General features: G+C 37.8%; 1 protein-coding gene across 1 annotated transcript in view; it reads right to left on the bottom strand.

The window, feature by feature from the left end:
• The window catches only part of LOC119521185, an 83,420-nt gene extending 79,803 nt beyond the window's left edge, over window positions 1–3,617 (bottom strand). Inside the window, exon 1 of the mRNA XM_037819229.1 lies at window positions 3,522–3,617. The gene's annotated coding sequence lies outside the window, so the exon portion shown is untranslated. The remainder of the gene's footprint in view (window positions 1–3,521) is intronic.
• Between the last annotated feature and the right edge of the window lie 13,618 nt (window positions 3,618–17,235).

A 17,235-nucleotide genomic window follows, 5' to 3' on the forward strand; every position in this document is an offset into this window, starting at 1 on the left:
GATTGAGAACATCTTCTTGACCAAAAGGAGGATAAGAAATGAAACAAAATAAAGCTTCAATGGCTGAGAGATTTCAAATGTAGTCGAGAGGTCACTCTGGTGGACATTCTTACGCACTATATAGATAACACTTTTTAGGTTTTATTGTATTGGAATAGCTAGAAGTAAATATCTGAAACTATCAAACTCCAACCCAGTAGCCTTGACTCATGAAGACGATGTATAACAATGTAGCTTACAAGGGGTGACAGTGTGATTGGGAAAACCTTGCGGATTGCACTCCCTTTATCCTGTGTATGGATGGATGAGTAGAAAAATGGGAACAAAAACTAAATGACAAATAGGGTGAGATGGGGGGATGATTTGGGTGTTCTTTTTTATTTTTAATTCTTATACTGATTCTTTTTGGTATAAAGAAAATGTTCAAACATAGATTGGGGTGATGAATGCACAACTCTATGATGGTACTATGAACAGCTGATTGCACACCATGGATGACTGAATGGTATGTGAATATATATCAAGAAAACTGAATTAAAAAAAAAGAAATTGACATAAAGAACTGATTAATAGGGTGAGAAGGAATTTTATCAGCTAATAATAAAATAGCAACAATAAAAACAAACAAACAAACCCGCTGCACTGACAACCCCTCCCACCCCTAGCTACAACAAATTCAGAATCCTCTGGGCTTGACTCTCTCTATTTCCAATCAGAATGATCAGCATTGTTTTCTTGTATGATTTCATGTGCCATTCTCTTTTTTACCACCTAGGCTGAAGAGAAGTGTATTCATGCAGCTAGGCAATAAGATATCTATTGAGAACTCCCATGTGATGGGTGTTTTATACACGTGAACTTTTATTTTCAGTATTGCTATGCAGTATAATTATTATGTGAATCAGAAAATTCACACTTAAAAAAGTGAACTCACTTTAGAAATTCAGTTTAGAAGTGATAAATCTGCATTTATAATCCTTACTTTTCTGACCAAAAAGCCAGCTCTCTTTCTACTCTGGGTCTTGGCTCTGGGAGCCAGGATTTTCTTGTTTCAACAAGATAAACCTGAGCATGACTGATTCACTACAACACAGAAATAATGTATCAACTCATCAAAAGATACTAAATCTCACTTCAAAATGTGTTGGTGCCCCACATTAGTAAGTTTGTGAGGAAATGGACCTTCTACCAGTATACAAGATCGTGTAAATTTACAACTATGTACAAGCAGCATTTAAACTACGCAAAACCCCTTGACTTGGAAATTCTACTTTTGAGATTAAAGAAAATAACTGTACATGTGGACAAAGATGTAAGACTGTGCTGGCAGACACTGTTCATAATGGAAAAAAGCTTTAAAAATCTAAACATCCTTTGATAGGAAAGCAACCATAGTGTGAAAAAACTTGCCATTTAAAAATGATGATATATATCTTTAACTGGAAAGATGGCTATATCTATACAACATATTGCTGAGTGATGAATGTACGCGATAAAACAGCATAAGTAGTGTCATCCTGTTTTGACAGGGCAAAAAGACAATATGAATATAAGCATGTGCACAGTAATCACTAAATGCTAAGTTGTAGAAAATACATAAGATCATAGTAAATATTCAAGATATATATATATAGTCTTCAGAAAAATAACATGGACATTATAATTATTTTTGTAATCATAATATAAAGAGGCATTAACAAGCATCAGCAGACAAAAAAATCTATGAACTGTGAATCTCAGGCCTGTGATATGAGTGGATCCAGTGAAAATATCATTGTTAAAGAAATATACACCTATTAGTTCTTTTACTGTTCTTTATCAAAATGATGAGTCACTTTCACTATCAAGATTCTTCTGTGAAGGAACACAATCAAGGTAAACAGCATTTCCAAATTTAGCAAAAGTATACCAACTTAGAAAGAATAGTGTTTGGTACACAATAGATGCTTTATACCTGCCTCTCTCTACTGAATAGCTAATCAAAGTTTCACATTAGCGGTAATCCTTGCAAAATGTCTTCCAAATTTCTGGTCTGATAAAAAAGATTCATACCTAATTAAAAATTTCTTGAGTCTTCTTGTTCAAAACTATGACTACTGCTTAACACAGATCATGCACTTTTTCTTTCTCATGACTAACATAATATTTATTAACAGAAAAAAAAGCATTACATGGATGGAGTGTGATTTAAACATTTTATGTTGTTAGACATTCATTTTACATAAGACCATCTCAAAAAAACATTCCCAGATATTATTATAGTCTTTGATTCCAGGCTGTGGGTCTGAATCTTTTTGGATCATGTTTGACAATTTCATGAAGTTATAAACTTTCTCCCTAGAAAAATGACAAAATATATACAATTTTTTATACAATTTTAAGGGGGCTTTTGGTCCCCAAAAAACCCCAAATGGGTTCAAATTGCTGCAGGTTAAGAACTGGCCTAGACCATTTGAGCATCTGGCTCCTTTTTTTTTTTTTTTTTACTAGGAAGCACCCATCAGAATTAACTTGGTATTTTTCACCTTTACTGGTCTATACAAGGCCGATGGTGAATTGCCCAGAATCACCACATAACAATAAGCATTATATTAAGAACTTATGAAGTACCAGGCTTTGTTCTAAGAACTCTACACATAAAAAGAAACCACAAAGAAGTATCAGAAGCATCTACCAAAAGGGTACGGGCATAAAGGTACTAGGGAGGTGACCTAGGTATCAGTTCAAGGGACAGGCATTTAAGAAGGAAGTAAATGTTCCCATGGTCCTAAAAAATAAAACGCCTTTCACAAAAGAAAGGTCTTGACCTTTTTCTCCACAGAACCCTTTTCTTAGAATTCCGCAGGACTGGGGAAAAAGGGACTCTTAAGACACCAGGCCTTTCTTGGAGCCCAGCTCAGCCTGGCTGATTTAAGGCACGATTACACAGGCACACCTGCCCACCAACCACCACCCACACGCCAATCCAGACAAAGACACGAGGGAACCTACGTAGTTTCTTTCTGATTCTGGGCGGCAGCCGGCCTGGGGTGCACTTTCAGTTCTAACATTTTCATTCCAAGATCTGAGCCTTTTTACCAGGAGACGACTCGTCTCAGGAGCTCAGATATCTGACCATCTTTCTACAGCTCAACCCGGTGTGGCGAGAGAGCAGAAAACGCAGCTGCGGCGCTGGAGTCAGAGTCACATCACCTACCACCATGGCAACCATCGCTCAAACAAAAGGCTCCACAGACAGTTCAGTCACACAAACGCGGCCACGTACCAGTCCCAGTCCCAGTCCCAGTCCCAGTCCCATAACGGTTGCACATAGTTCCGATGCCACACCCCGGTCCGGTCACGCCCGCAGACACGCACGCAATCACACCACCGGCCTTCTCACGCACACTCAGGCCTGAGGCGCGGGGTCCCCAACGCCCCGCCGAGCCGTAGGGTCTTCCCTCCCCTCTCTTTACGCCCTGGATCGCAGCGCCCTGCTCTGTGTATGGCTGGAACCGACGAGCCAATACAGGATTGCTCACCCGGAGCGCCGAAACTGGCCCGCGGTGACTTCCAGCGTAGCTGACAGCCCTACCGCCCAAGAATATCCACAGGTACCCGCAGCACGAAGGGAGGCCGCGCGCAAGGCATGCCGGGAGCGCCAGCTGTCCGCGCTGAAAGCGCAGGCGTGGCCGGCCCGAGGGGACGGAGCGTCGGGCCCGCCCGCTAGTGGGCGGCTGCCCGCCCAGCCAGTGAGCAAGCGCGGGGTTGTCTGCTTGAGGAATTCGCCTCAGCGCTTGTAGCAGAGCGGCAGCCGATGGCAAGCGCTATAAACTGGGATTTGTGTGAATGTGGACTCTCCGTGGGCCGACTATGGCCGCGTGACGGTGGACGGCGCTGCCCGTCTAGAGAGTGGTTCTGGGTGTAATTCTGCCATTGGGTGTGGCTGGTTTGTGTTTGAGAAGGTGTGGGGAGGCCGTTAACCTGGCTTGCGCCCGTCTGTAGGGCTGAGAGTGACGTGGGGACCTGTGAGATCAGGATGTTGACTCTGAGTGCCTGGCATTGTGTTTCTGTGAACTGAACGTTTATGTGGTGGTTTTAATAGATTTGCTTTCCTTGTCGTGCCTTCCCTGGGGACCGTGGATGTGATTACTCTTTGTGTGTCTCAGAAAAGAGCTCGCAACGGGGAGTGGTGGGTGTGTGCGCTTCTGGCGTGTGTCTGCGGGGCTGTGATGAGGTGCCTATCTAGATGATTGGATATGCCCATAAGCTTTATCTCCTCAACTCGGAAATAGAAAGAGGAATGTTGTATCTTCATGGAGCATGGCCTTTACTGAAGAATTTGTTAGAAAAAAAATTTTTTTTTTCTGTGTATTATGTATTTATTTTACATTCAATCACACCCGTTTATTATGGAGAAGAATGCAAATGAACATAACTTTTAAAATAAGATTTCAAAGGAACTCCTGACATGGCCTAGCTGATTTGTTTCTGCCCCAGATTCCCAGGAGTGGGCTTTTCTTCTTATTGTTAAGGGCATTCATTAGTCGGGAAGATTTGAGAGAAATCCTGGACTAAGAAAGAGCATCTTTACATAAAAGAGATGCAGTATGAAGGAGAGGCTAGGCCTCCCTATGATTGTGCCTAAGAGCCTCCTCCCGAATGCCTCTTTGTTGCTCAGATGTGGCCCTCTCTCTCTAGCTAAGCCAACTTGAAAGGTGAAATCACTGCCCTCCCCTCTACGTGGGATCAGACACCCAGGGGAGTGAATCTCCCTGGCAACGTGGAATATGACTCCCGGGGAGGAATGTAGACCCGGCATCGTGGGACGGAGAACATCTTCTTGACCAAAAGGAGGATGTGAAAGGAAATGAAATAAGCTTCAGTGGCAGAGAGATTCCAAAAGGAGCCGAGAGGTCACTCTGGTGGGCACTCTTACGCACACTTTAGACAACCCTTTTTAGGTTCTAAAGAATTGGGGTAGCTGGTGGTGGATACCTGAAACTATCAAACTACAACCCAGAACCCATGAATCTCGAAGACAGTTGTATAAAAATGTAGCTTATGAGGGGTGACAATGGGATTGGGAAAGCCATAAGGACCACACTCCACTTTGTCTAGTTTATGGATGGATGAGTAGAAAAATAGGGGAAGGAAACAAACAAAGGTACCCAGTGTTCTTTTTTACTTCAATTGCTCTTTTTCACTCTAATTATTATTCTTGTTATTTTTGTGTGTGTGCTAATGAAGGTGTCAGGGATTGATTTAGGTGATGAATGTACAACTATGTAATGGTACTGTGAACAATCGAAAGTACGATTTGTTTTGTATGACTGCATGGTATGTGAATATATCTCAAAAAATGATGATTTAAAAAAAAAAAAAAAAAAAAGAGATGCAGTATGTTAAAGCAGACAGCCCGGGATTAGGTAGTCAGCTATCTGGGGTTCTAGATCATTCTTCCCTTTTTTCAAGGTGGGAAAGAAACCTGTTTAAGACTCAGAAAAATAGTTCACACTAACTACCAATTCACGTTTTACATTACAGGATTACACACCAAGTTTTACATTATAGGATTTTATTCTTACCTTTTTTAAAATTCATGTTTCTTTTCTCTAACAGTAAAAATCTTGGTTCCTAATAACATTAACATATATTTATTTGCTTTAGCCTATAATTTCAATAAAATCATTTAAAATTACAATGCCAATATTATTACTAAAAATAAATCCAGTAAATAAAATTTTAGATTGAAGTATCTCAGAGCAGATGTCAGCAAACTACAGCTGCCACCTGTTGTTCAGCTGGTGAGCTAAGAATGGTTTTTACATTTTCAAATGGTTGAAAAAGAAAAGAAGAATATAATTTTGTGAGATGTGAAAATCAGGAATTTCACATTTAAGTGTCCACAAATGAAGTTTTATTGGAACACAGACATGCTCATTTATGCTTACTAGTTGCCTCTGATATACGAAGCCAGAATTGAGTAGTTATGACAGAGACTGATTCGCCCGTAGAACCTAAAATATTTATTATCTGGCCAAACCCTCTTTCAAAGTATATCCCTTAGTTATACATTTAGAGTGTTTTAGAATAATGTGAAAAAATTCTTTTCCCTGTGCCATCAATAATGGCTGAAGTTAATTGTAGTCCATTAAATAAATCAAAATCCACAGTTGTAATCCATAGAAAAAATAAGTGAGAATGAAAAAGGAAAACTCTTTTAATAGAATGCCAGCTAGTAAGTGTTTGATTTTACATAAGTTGTGAACTCTGCTTCCAAAACATTTGTGATATGTGGTATTGATGAGGATTTTGTAGAATATGGTATTTTCCTTTAAATTCAAAGTCATTTCTGTTGCCTTCTCTTAAGCCAGCTATTGCCTGCAGTCAGGTAAGACAGTGACATCATTAGAATGAATACATCTTCATAGCATGATGGCTAGCCATTGACAGGATAATATTTTAACAGTTTATCAGGTAATACCAAGACTTTTAAGTCAAGCCTCTATCTGATTTTTTCCATTGCTTGGTGTTTGCCATGTCTGCTAGTGACCAACTTTTTCCTTCTTTACATAGCTTCATCATTCACTGAATGTAAAGGCAAGGCTGGAAACAAGGTACCCCATGAAATAACTTCCAAAACTGGGCCTCAGTTGACAAAGGAGTTCTAATTATGGAAACAGTGCTAGTAACTTCTGTGTGTCCTCAGCTGCATTACTACTGGAGTGCTGGCCCAGGCCTATGTGGTTGCTAAAGCCCTGTCCAGGCCCTAGTCCAGGGAGTGAGGGCAGTGTTGCATTGGTCACTTCTTGGGGGTAGACTATTGGGGCCACACCTCGCATTTGCTTACTCCCCAATAAGTATTGCTGCCATGAGCAAGTCATTCTCTGAGCATGAAGTAATCTTTACAGCTGGCAGGCTCAGGCATTCTCTTAGTGTCTTCAAAAGCCATAAGAAATTGCAAGTGTATCTGTATCTTTTATAATAATGTATTCATATATTGTTTAATGCAATGAATGAGAGCAAATAAAAAGGAAACAATGAGATAGGTTATGAATAGACAGTTAATAGAAAATGTTAATAAATATACCAATTTACACAAGTTAATGAGAAATATCTCAGAAGAGAAGCCAATTAAAATAAATTTTTTATTAGGTGGAAAAATTTTTAAAGATTAAGAATACCTGAGTAGAGGAGTGTGAATCCCCCCAGCAACATAGGAAATGACTCTTGATGATAAGCCTGGATCCAGCACTGTGGGATTGAGAGGATGTTCTTGACCAAAAGGGGGAGACAGATGAAACAAAATAAGGTTCCAGTGGCTGTGAGATTTCAAATGGAGTTGAGAGGTCACTCTGGAGGGTATTCTTATGTGCTATATAGATATCACTTTTTAGTCTTTAGTGTGTTGGAATGGCTCGAGGGAGATACCACAAGCTGTCAAACTGCAACCCAGTAACCTTGATTCTAGAAGATGATTGCATAACCATGTAGACTGCATAGTGTGACTGTGTGACTATGAAAACCTTGTGGCTCACACTCCCTGAATCCAGTGTATGGACAGGTGACTGGAAAAATGGGGACAAAAATTAGATGAAGAATAGGGTGGGATGGAGGGGATGGAAAGATTTAGGTGTTCTTTTTTTGCTTTTATTTTTATTTTGGTATAAGGAAAAGGTTCAAAAATTGATTCTGGTGATGAACGCACAGCTGTATGATGGTGCTGTAAATAACTGTACACTGTGGATGACTGTAGGGTGTGTGAATATACCTCGTTTAAACCGTATTAAAAAAGGTAAATGGACAATGGAGGGCCAAGGGGAATGGGATGTTTTGGATGTTCTTTTTTATTTTAATTTTTCCTTTTTTTTTTTGGAGCAATGAAAATGTTCAAAGTTTGATTATAGTGATGATGATACTGATTGTACACTTTGTGTTACGTGATTATATCTCAATAAAATTGCATTAAAAAAAGAATACCTGGGTAGGCAGAGAAGTGGAACACAGTCATACTCATAAGCGCTGTTTAGTAATATGTATCAAATGCCAAAGGCCAATGATTCAACTTTTAAGAAGTTATCTTAAAGAAATAGTAGGACAAGTACACAAAAATATGTGTGAATGCTTGTTCACTACAACATTGTTTATAATTCTGGAAGAAGTACATGATTAGGGAAGTTCATAATTAGGGCCTCCATATGCAGAATATTAGTCTAGACAATATATCCCATGCATAGTCTGGTCTAGAGATGTGAGAAATCTAAGTCCATATTATTTCCAGATTAAATTAGATAATGCAAATCACCTACCTCTCACATACTTGAGTATGTTCTGAAGGAAAAATTTACTTCTAAGATATTCATAATAAAGTAAAAAAAAAAAAAGGTGACTCTATTAGGTAGGTATTTTAGTTTCCTAGGCTGCTTAAGCAAATACCATGAAATGGGTTGGGTTAAACAATGAGAATTTATTTGCTCATGGTTTTGAGGCCAGGAAAATGTCCAAATCAAGGCATCATCAAAGCGATGCTTTCTCCCTGAAGACTTTGGTATTCTGGGACCAGCTGCTGGTGATCCTTGGTTACTCTGTCACATGGCAAGGCACATGGCAGCGTCTCCTGATCTCTTCCTTCTCTTCTGGGGTTCCATTACAGCTTCTTGTTTCCTGTAGCTTTCTCTCTCTTTGTGTGAATTTCATTCTCTTATAAAGGACTCCAGTAATAGGATTAAGACCCATCCTGATTGAGGTGGGACACACCTTAACTGAAGTAGTCTCAACATAAGGTCCTGCTTAAAATGGGTTCACACCCACAGGAATGGATTAAGTTTAAGAACAAGTTTTTCTGGAGTACATATGGTTCCAAACCACCACATTAGGTATTATAAAATCTATTCAAGTAATCAGCATATAAATGTGACTTCACATTTTCTTATGCATTATGAACATCACATTTAAAATTGCATCATGAACCTTTAATTTATGATTTACCCTTAATAAACATTTTAATGGATGCATAGTATTCCTTTTTAGTAGATGTGGTAATATTTATTTCAAGCCCACATAATTCTCCCTTGAGAAAAAAGTGGTCTCATCCTTTCTAATGTAAGGAAAAGTTCAGAGTTAGATGTTTGTTCATAGCCCTTGAAAGAAAATGTGACTCCATCTCCTGCTTGTGTTTTTTGAGGTTTTGAATTCTTTTCTGGCCTGCAACCCAAGTCTCAAATACAGAAAACACCCCCAATTGCAAAGTATTATTTTTTATAAATTTATGCCCGAAGTGCATTCTTTCTCCAGCCTGTGGGGGCCCAAGGAGAGGTTGCCATAGCATACTTAAGGCCCAGGAATGTGACCTTCCTAATATTTTATAAAACCCTGGGCTACAGGTAGAATTTTTGGTTTGTGCTTCTCATAAATAGAGAATAGATCTGTGTTTTCTTGTGAACCTACAAGGTGAGTACAATGTATCATATTAGAGATTTTTCCCATTTCTGTGTTTATGAAACCAGATGCTCTGTGGCCTATATTTCTCTTCTAATGGCGTTTCCCAATAAGAAGAAAAGGTAAAATGTTTTGAACTAATGCTTCTGCTCCGCCAAGGATCCAGCTATTTTTTCTCTAACGGAAACTGAGTCTCTCTTAATCAGAAGACCAGTACTCGAGTAACACTGACTTTCTGCTTTCAATTCTCATCGGCAGATAATTTTGATTAGCAGAACAGATAATCTTCCAGACCCAAGAAATGCCCAAGACTGAAAAAGCTAAATTCAGGAACATAATGGGGTCATGATGGGTTGCAGCCTCTGTCTCCTACTATAATTCAATTATTGATATATTCTTGTTTGAAGAAAAAATAAACTTGGCTTAGGATACCCTAAGGCAAATTTTTAAAATTCAATTCTTGTTTTGTTTTTTGTTTTCTTAGAACATTTCTGCATACATTTTCTTTCTATCCTCTATTTTCTGTGGCTTGGTTCCTTTGCTAAAATGGTAATCAGCTTTGAAGATATGCCTATGCATTTGTATCTTGGAGGAATGGAAAACACTTAAAACTGCCCAAATGAAACTCTGAAGGGATGTTATAAAGGAGAATTATAGAAAAGTGCTATTGCTAAATAAATTCCAGTTTGCTCCTGTTGTTATTGTTCCAGTATAATTATTTTGGTTTCTCCTTGGTGCAGTCTACATAAGTTCAGAAATTCTGAATTGGGCATTAAAAGAAGATACGGGAAAAAGGGATTTTTTTAAAAAAAATGTCTTGATCTCCATGAGGGAAGAGGACTGAGAGTAAGTAGGTCTTTGTTTTTTAACTCTCTTGATCACATTAATGGGTCAAATATTTAATATTTATGATACATCCAACCAAAAATGCAAAAGTGTTTGGTATGTGTTATTACTTTAGAACTAGTATATTAGTTTAATGTTTATTCTTTTACTACCAACAGATGCAAAATTAAAGGGCAATTAACTACATCTCTTAAAATGTTCAATAAAATTTTGTACAGCTCTATGGTTAATTAAATATGCTTCTGTTCTTAAACACTTTTTTTGTTTCACTTTACTTGGGAAGTGGGACTCTCTAGGAATAATGGGAGCATGGGAGTGTAAGACATACACTATGAGAGTGAAATACATATTTTTTCAGATTTACAAATATCAGTAAACAGAAGGCTCTGAACAAAGAATGATGCATGTAAATTAATCTTCCCATAGATATACTGTTGAAGAGAGGCTGTTTATTCTCAGCTTCTATCTCGTGGAGCAATTCTTTCCAAACACAAAGTAGACAGCCACTAGCAAGAGGCTATACAGGAAACACCAGAGGGATATAATAACATCAGGGACATTTATAATTAGAAATTACAGGCCATGTGAATTCCACATGTTGGAAATATTTATCTCAATGTCAAGACTTGCTGAACATGACAGTGTCCATCCACTTCAATCTGAAACTCAATATGTTTTGTGTATAGTAAGAAATTTAGACAGCTTGGATCTCATCCTTTCAAGTTGAGAGAAAAGCCAAATTAATGTGATGAATAAATTGAACTCTTACTCCTTCATCCAATGCTTCATAAATCTTAGAAAATCTTCCCAGGGAAAAAAAACATATACAAATAAATGCAAGAATGCAGCTATACAAATACAAAGGTCAATATTTCCATGGAATTTCAAATTTTTACACTCACCTAGGAGTCTCCATAAGAGAAAAGCTGTATGTTGGAAATGTGGTAAATGTTTTGTTGCAGCTCAATTTTTCAGAGAGGCAGAGAAATCTGATAACTGACACTAAGCTGTCATTGCTGTTAGTTACTGAAGAATCCACATGTGCATGACCCTCCAGAAACAGACATGTGACACTAATATTGCACATTCATCCAATGTCCTCAGACTACAGTGACCCTATTAGTGGGAAACTGGAATAATGTATCTTATTATTAGCACAGAGCTAGAAGCAGGGCAGACAGTGGTAGAGACTTGTTTGGGCAACAAGTATGCACCAAGTTCACTGTTGGCTACCAATGATGATAGCAGGCATTCTTGCCTTGGTCCTAATTCTAAAGTGAAAGATTTCAACATTTTGCCATTAAGTATAGTTTGCTTAAGTTTCTTAGATATCCTTTCTCAACTAAAAGAAGTACCCTTCTATTTCTTTTTTTCCAAGAGGCTTGATGATGAATACATATCAACTTTTATCAAATGCTCTTTTCTGTATCTTTTGAGATAATCTTGTGGTTTTTCTACATTAATCTGTTAATGTGGAGAATCACATTAACTGATTTTCTAATATTAAAATTAAGCTTGCATTTCTGACCACAATGAGATACCACTTCACACACACTAGGAGGAATATGATTTTTTTAAATGGTAAATAACAAATATTGGTGAGGATGTGGAGAAATGGAGCTTTCATACATTGCAGGTGGGAATGTAAAATGGTGCAGCCGCTGTGGAAAACAGTTTGTCATTTCCTACAAAAGTTAACATAGAATTACTATATGACTTGGCAATTCCATTCTTAGGTATATACCCCAAAGAACTGAATGCTGGAACTCAAACATATACTTGTACACAATAGCCAAAAGATGGAAACAACCCAAATGTCCATCTACAGATGAATGAATAAACAAAATGTAGTATATCTGTACAATGGAATACTATTCAACCACAAAAAGGAATGACGTTCTATTACATGCTACAACATGGATGAACCTTGAAAACATGCTAAGAGAAATAAGCCAACCACACATATTATATGATTTCACTTACATGAAAAACTAGAATAAGCAAATTCATAGAAACAAAAAGGAGTAGATTAGAGGTTAGCAAGGGATTGGAGGAGGGGAAATGGGGAGTTATTGCTTAATGGGTAAAGAATTTTTGTTTGGGTGATGAAAAAAATATAGTATTAGGTGGTGGTAGCAACACAGCACTGTAAAAGTAATTAATGCTACTAAATTGTACACTTAAAGTGGTTAAAATGGGAAATTGTATGTTATATATATGCTATGAAAATTTAAGAATTCAATGAAAATATCCCTTGTATTTCTGGAATAAATATCTGAAGTTGGTCATGATTTGCTATCTAAAAATTGCTGGAAAAGTTTGATGACAATTTTTTTTTTTTTTTTTAAATCATCATTTTATTGAGATATATTCACATACCACGCAGTCATACAAAACAAATTGTACTTTCGATTGTTTACAGTACCATTACATAGTTGTACATTCATCACCTAAATCAATCCCTGACACCTTCATTAGCACACACACAAAAATAACAAGAATAATAATTAGAGTGAAAAAGAGCAATTGAAGTAAAAAAGAACACTGGGTACCTTTGTCTGTCTGTTTCCCTCCCCTACTTTTCTACACATCCATCCATAAACTAGACAAAGTGGTGTTTGGTCCTTATGGCTTTCCCAATCCCATTGTCACCCCTCATAAGCTACATTTTTATACAACTGTCTTCGAGATTCATGGGTTCTGGGTTGTAGTTTGATAGTTTCAGGTATCCACCACCAGCTACCCCAATTCTTTAGAACCTAAAAAGGGTTGTCTAAAGTGTGCATAAGAGTGCCCACCAGAGTGACCTCTCGGCTCCTTTTGGAATCTCTCTGCCACTGAAGCTTATTTCATTTCCTTTCACATCCCCCCTTTGGTCAAGAAGATGCTCTCCGTCCCACGGTGCCAGGTCTACATTCCTCCCTGGGAGTCATATTCCACGTTGCCAGGGAGATTCACTTCCCTGGGTGTCTGATCCCACGTAGGGGGGAGGGCAGTGATTTCACCTTTCAAGTTGGCTTAGCCAGAGAGAGAGGGCCACATCTGAGCAACAAAGAGGCACTCAGGAGGAGACTCTTAGGCACAAATACAGGGAGGCCTAGCCTCTCCTTTGCAGCAACCGTCTTCCCAAGGGTAAAACTTATGGTAGAGGGCTCAACCCATCAAACCACCAGTCCCCTATGTCTGTGGTCATGTTAGCAACCATGGAGGTGGGGTAGGCGAATACCCCTGCATTCTCCACAGGCTCCTCAAGGGGGCACTACATCTTTTTTTTTTTTTTTTTCCCCTTGTTTGTCTTTTTTCTTTTTTTTTTTTTTTTTTTTTTTTTTTTTTTTTTTAACTTTCCCTTCTTTTTTCAAATCACCTGTATGAAAAAAAAAGTTAAAAAGAAAACAAACATACAATAAAAGAGCATTTCAAAGAGACCATAGCAAGGGAGTAAGAAAAAGACAACTAACCTAAGATAACTGCTTAACTTCCAACATGTTCCTACTTTACCCCAAGAAAGTTACATAATATAGCAACATTTCAGTGAACTTGTTCCTACTACAACCATCAGAAATTAACAGACCATAGTCATTTCTGGGCATCCCCAGAACGTTAAATAGCTTATCTGTTCTTCCTGGATTATTGTTCCCCCTTCCTTAATTGCTCTCTACTGCTAGTTCCCCTACATTCTACATTATAAACCATTTGTTTTACATTTTTCAAAGTTCACATTAGTGGTAGCATATAATATTTCTCTTTTGTGCCTGGCTTATTTCGCTCAGCATTATGTCTTCAAGGTTCATCCATGTTGTCATATGTTTCACCAGATCGTTCCTTCTTACTGCCGCGTAGTATTCCATCGTGTGTATATACCACATTTTATTTATCCACTCATCTGTTGAAGGACATTTGGGTTGTTTCCATCTCTTGGCAATTGTGAATAATGCTGCTATGAACATTGGCGTGCAGATATCTGTTCGTGTCACTGCTTTCCGATCTTCCGGGTATATACCGAGGAGTGCAATCGCTGGATCGAATGGTAGCTCTATATCTAGTTTTCTAAGGAACTGCCAGACTGACTTCCAGAGTGGCTGAACCATTATACAGTCCCACCAACAATGAATAAGAGTTCCAATTTCTCCACATCCCCTCCAGCATTTGTAGTTTCCTGTTTGTTTAATGGCAGCCATTCTAACCGGTGTTAGATGGTATCTCATTGTGGTCTTAATTTGCATCTCTCTAATAGCTAGTGAAGCTGAACATTTTTTCATGTGTTTCTTGGTCATTTGTATTTCCTCTTCAGAGAACTGTCTTTTCATATCTTTTGCCCATTTTATAATTGGGCTGTCTGTACTATTGTCATTGAGTTGTAGGATTTCTTTGTATATGCAAGATATCAGTCTTTTGTCAGATACATGGTTTCCAAAAATTTTTTCCCATTGAGTTGGCTGCCTCTTTACCTTTTTGAGAAATTCCTTTGAGGTGCAGAAACTTCTAAGCTTGAGGAGTTCCCATTTATCTATTTTCTCTTTTGTTGCTTGTGCTTTGGGTGTAAAGTCTAGGAAGTGGCCTCCTAATACAAGGTCTTGAAGATGTTTTCCTACATTATCTTCTAGGAGTTTTATGGTACTTTCTTTTATATTGAGATCTTTGGTCCATTTTGAGTTAATTTTTGTGTAGGGGGTGAGGTAGGGGTCCTCTTTCATTCTTTTGGATATGGATATCCAACTCTCCCAGCCCCATTTGTTGAAAAGACCATTATGGCTCAGTTCGGTGACTTTGGGGGCCTTATCAAAGATCAGTCGGCCATAGATCTGAGGGTCTATCTCTGAATTCTCAATTCGATTCCATTGATCTATATGTCTATCTTTGTGCCAGTACCATGCTGTCTTGGCAACTGTGGCTTTATAATAAGCTTCAAAGTCAGGGAGTGTAAGTCCTCCCACTTCGTTTTTCTTTTTTAGAGTGTCTTTAGCAATTCGAGGCATCTTCCCTTTCCAAATAAATTTGATAACTAGCTTTTCCAAGTCTGCAAAGTAGGTTGTTGGAATTTTGATTGGGATTGCATTGAATCTGTAGATGAGTTTGGGTAGAATTGACATCTTAATGACATTTAGCCTTCCTATCCATGAACATGGAATATTTTTCCATCTTTTAAGGTCCCCTTCTATTTCTTTTAGTAGAGTTATGTAGTTTTCTTTGTATAGGTCTTTTACATCTTTGGTTAAGTTGATTCCTAGGTACTTGATTTTTTTAGTTGCTATTGAAAATGGTATCTTTTTCTTGAGTGTCTCTTCAGTTTGTTCATTTCTAGCATATAGAAACATTACTGACTTATGTGCATTAATCTTGTATCCCGCTACTTTGCTAAATTTGTTTATTAGCTCTAGTAGGTGTATCGTTGATTTCTCAGGGTTTTCTAGATATAAGATCATATCATCTGCAAACAATGACAGTTTTACTTCTTCTTTTCCAATTTGGATGCCTTTTATTTCTTTTTTTTTTTTTTTTTTTTATTGTTTGTTTGCTTATTTATTCATTTATTTATTTATAATACACATACACCACTGTATTAACATGTAAATGATAAAACATAAGAAAAAATTCCAAAAGTGATAAAAAATTAAATATTTAAAAAATTTATTTAATGATATAAAAAAGTCTTCACTCTTACTAAATTACTATTAATACTTGAATATTGTAAGCAATGTGACTCAGTATCCTTCATTATTTTGAATCCCTTGGCTCAAAGTTATATGGTTTAAAATTATATGATACAGATTGTTTGAGTACTTGATTTTAACAGCTGTTATAAATGAAGAAGTAACTTCATAAAGATATGTCTTCCAACTGAAGAAAGGATATAACTTGCTGTACTTTTTAAAATGCTTTCCATATTTCAATTCTATCTACAATTTTACAAGTTTTGTTAAAATTGGGCCAGATTTTGGCTCCCTCGCCTAAGGTCAAGTGTTGTTCTTGAAAATTACTGAAAAGTGTTGAATTTTAATATTTTTAATACAGGAGTATAAAATTCACTGCAGTGCTGTGCTGTGATGATTTTAAACTATATTACACATCTCTGTTTCCAGGTCTGTAGGCTTGCGCATTTATATAGGGGGTTTACAGTATTTTGGAATAATGTAAATAATATCAACATTAATCCCTTAGCAACATTTCCAGACATCTGTTTTTGAAATGTTCTCTCCATGGCTGGTTTCTTTTTTTTTTTTTTTTTTTTTTTTTTTTTTTTAAATCATCATTTTATGAGATATATTCACATACCACGCAGTCATACAAAACAAATTGTACTTTCGATTGTTTACAGTACCATTACATAGTTGTACATTCATCACCTAAATCAATCCCTGACACCTTCATTAGCACACACACAAAAATAACAAGAATAATAATTAGAGTGAAAAAGAGCAATTGAAGTAAAAAAGAACACTGGGTACCTTTGTCTGTTTGTTTCCTTCCCCTACTTTTCTACACATCCATCCATAAACTAGACAAAGTGGTGTTTGGTCCTTATGGCTTTCCCAATCCCATTGTCACCCCTCATAAGCTACATTTTTATACAACTGTCTTCGAGATTCATGGGTTCTGGGTTGTAGTTTGATAGTTTCAGGTATCCACCACCAGCTACCCCAATTCTTTAGAACCTAAAAAGGGTTGTCTAAAGTGTGCATAAGAGTGCCCACCAGAGTGACCTCTCGGCTCCTTTGGAATCTCTCTGCCACTGAAGCTTATTTCATTTCCTTTCACATCCCCCTTTTGGTCAAGAAGATGTTCTCCGTCCCACGGTGCCAGGTCTACATTCCTCCCTGAGAGTCATATTCCACGTTGCCAGGGAGATTCACTTCCCTGGGTGTCTGATCCCACGTAGGGGGGAGGGCAGTGATTTCACCTTTCAAGTTGGCTTAGCCAGAGAGAGAGGGCCACATCTGAGCAACAAAGAGGCATTCAGGAGGAGACTCT

This window comes from Choloepus didactylus, chromosome 27 (genome assembly GCF_015220235.1).
Source record: "Choloepus didactylus isolate mChoDid1 chromosome 27, mChoDid1.pri, whole genome shotgun sequence".
Classification (NCBI taxonomy): domain Eukaryota; kingdom Metazoa; phylum Chordata; class Mammalia; order Pilosa; family Megalonychidae; genus Choloepus; species Choloepus didactylus.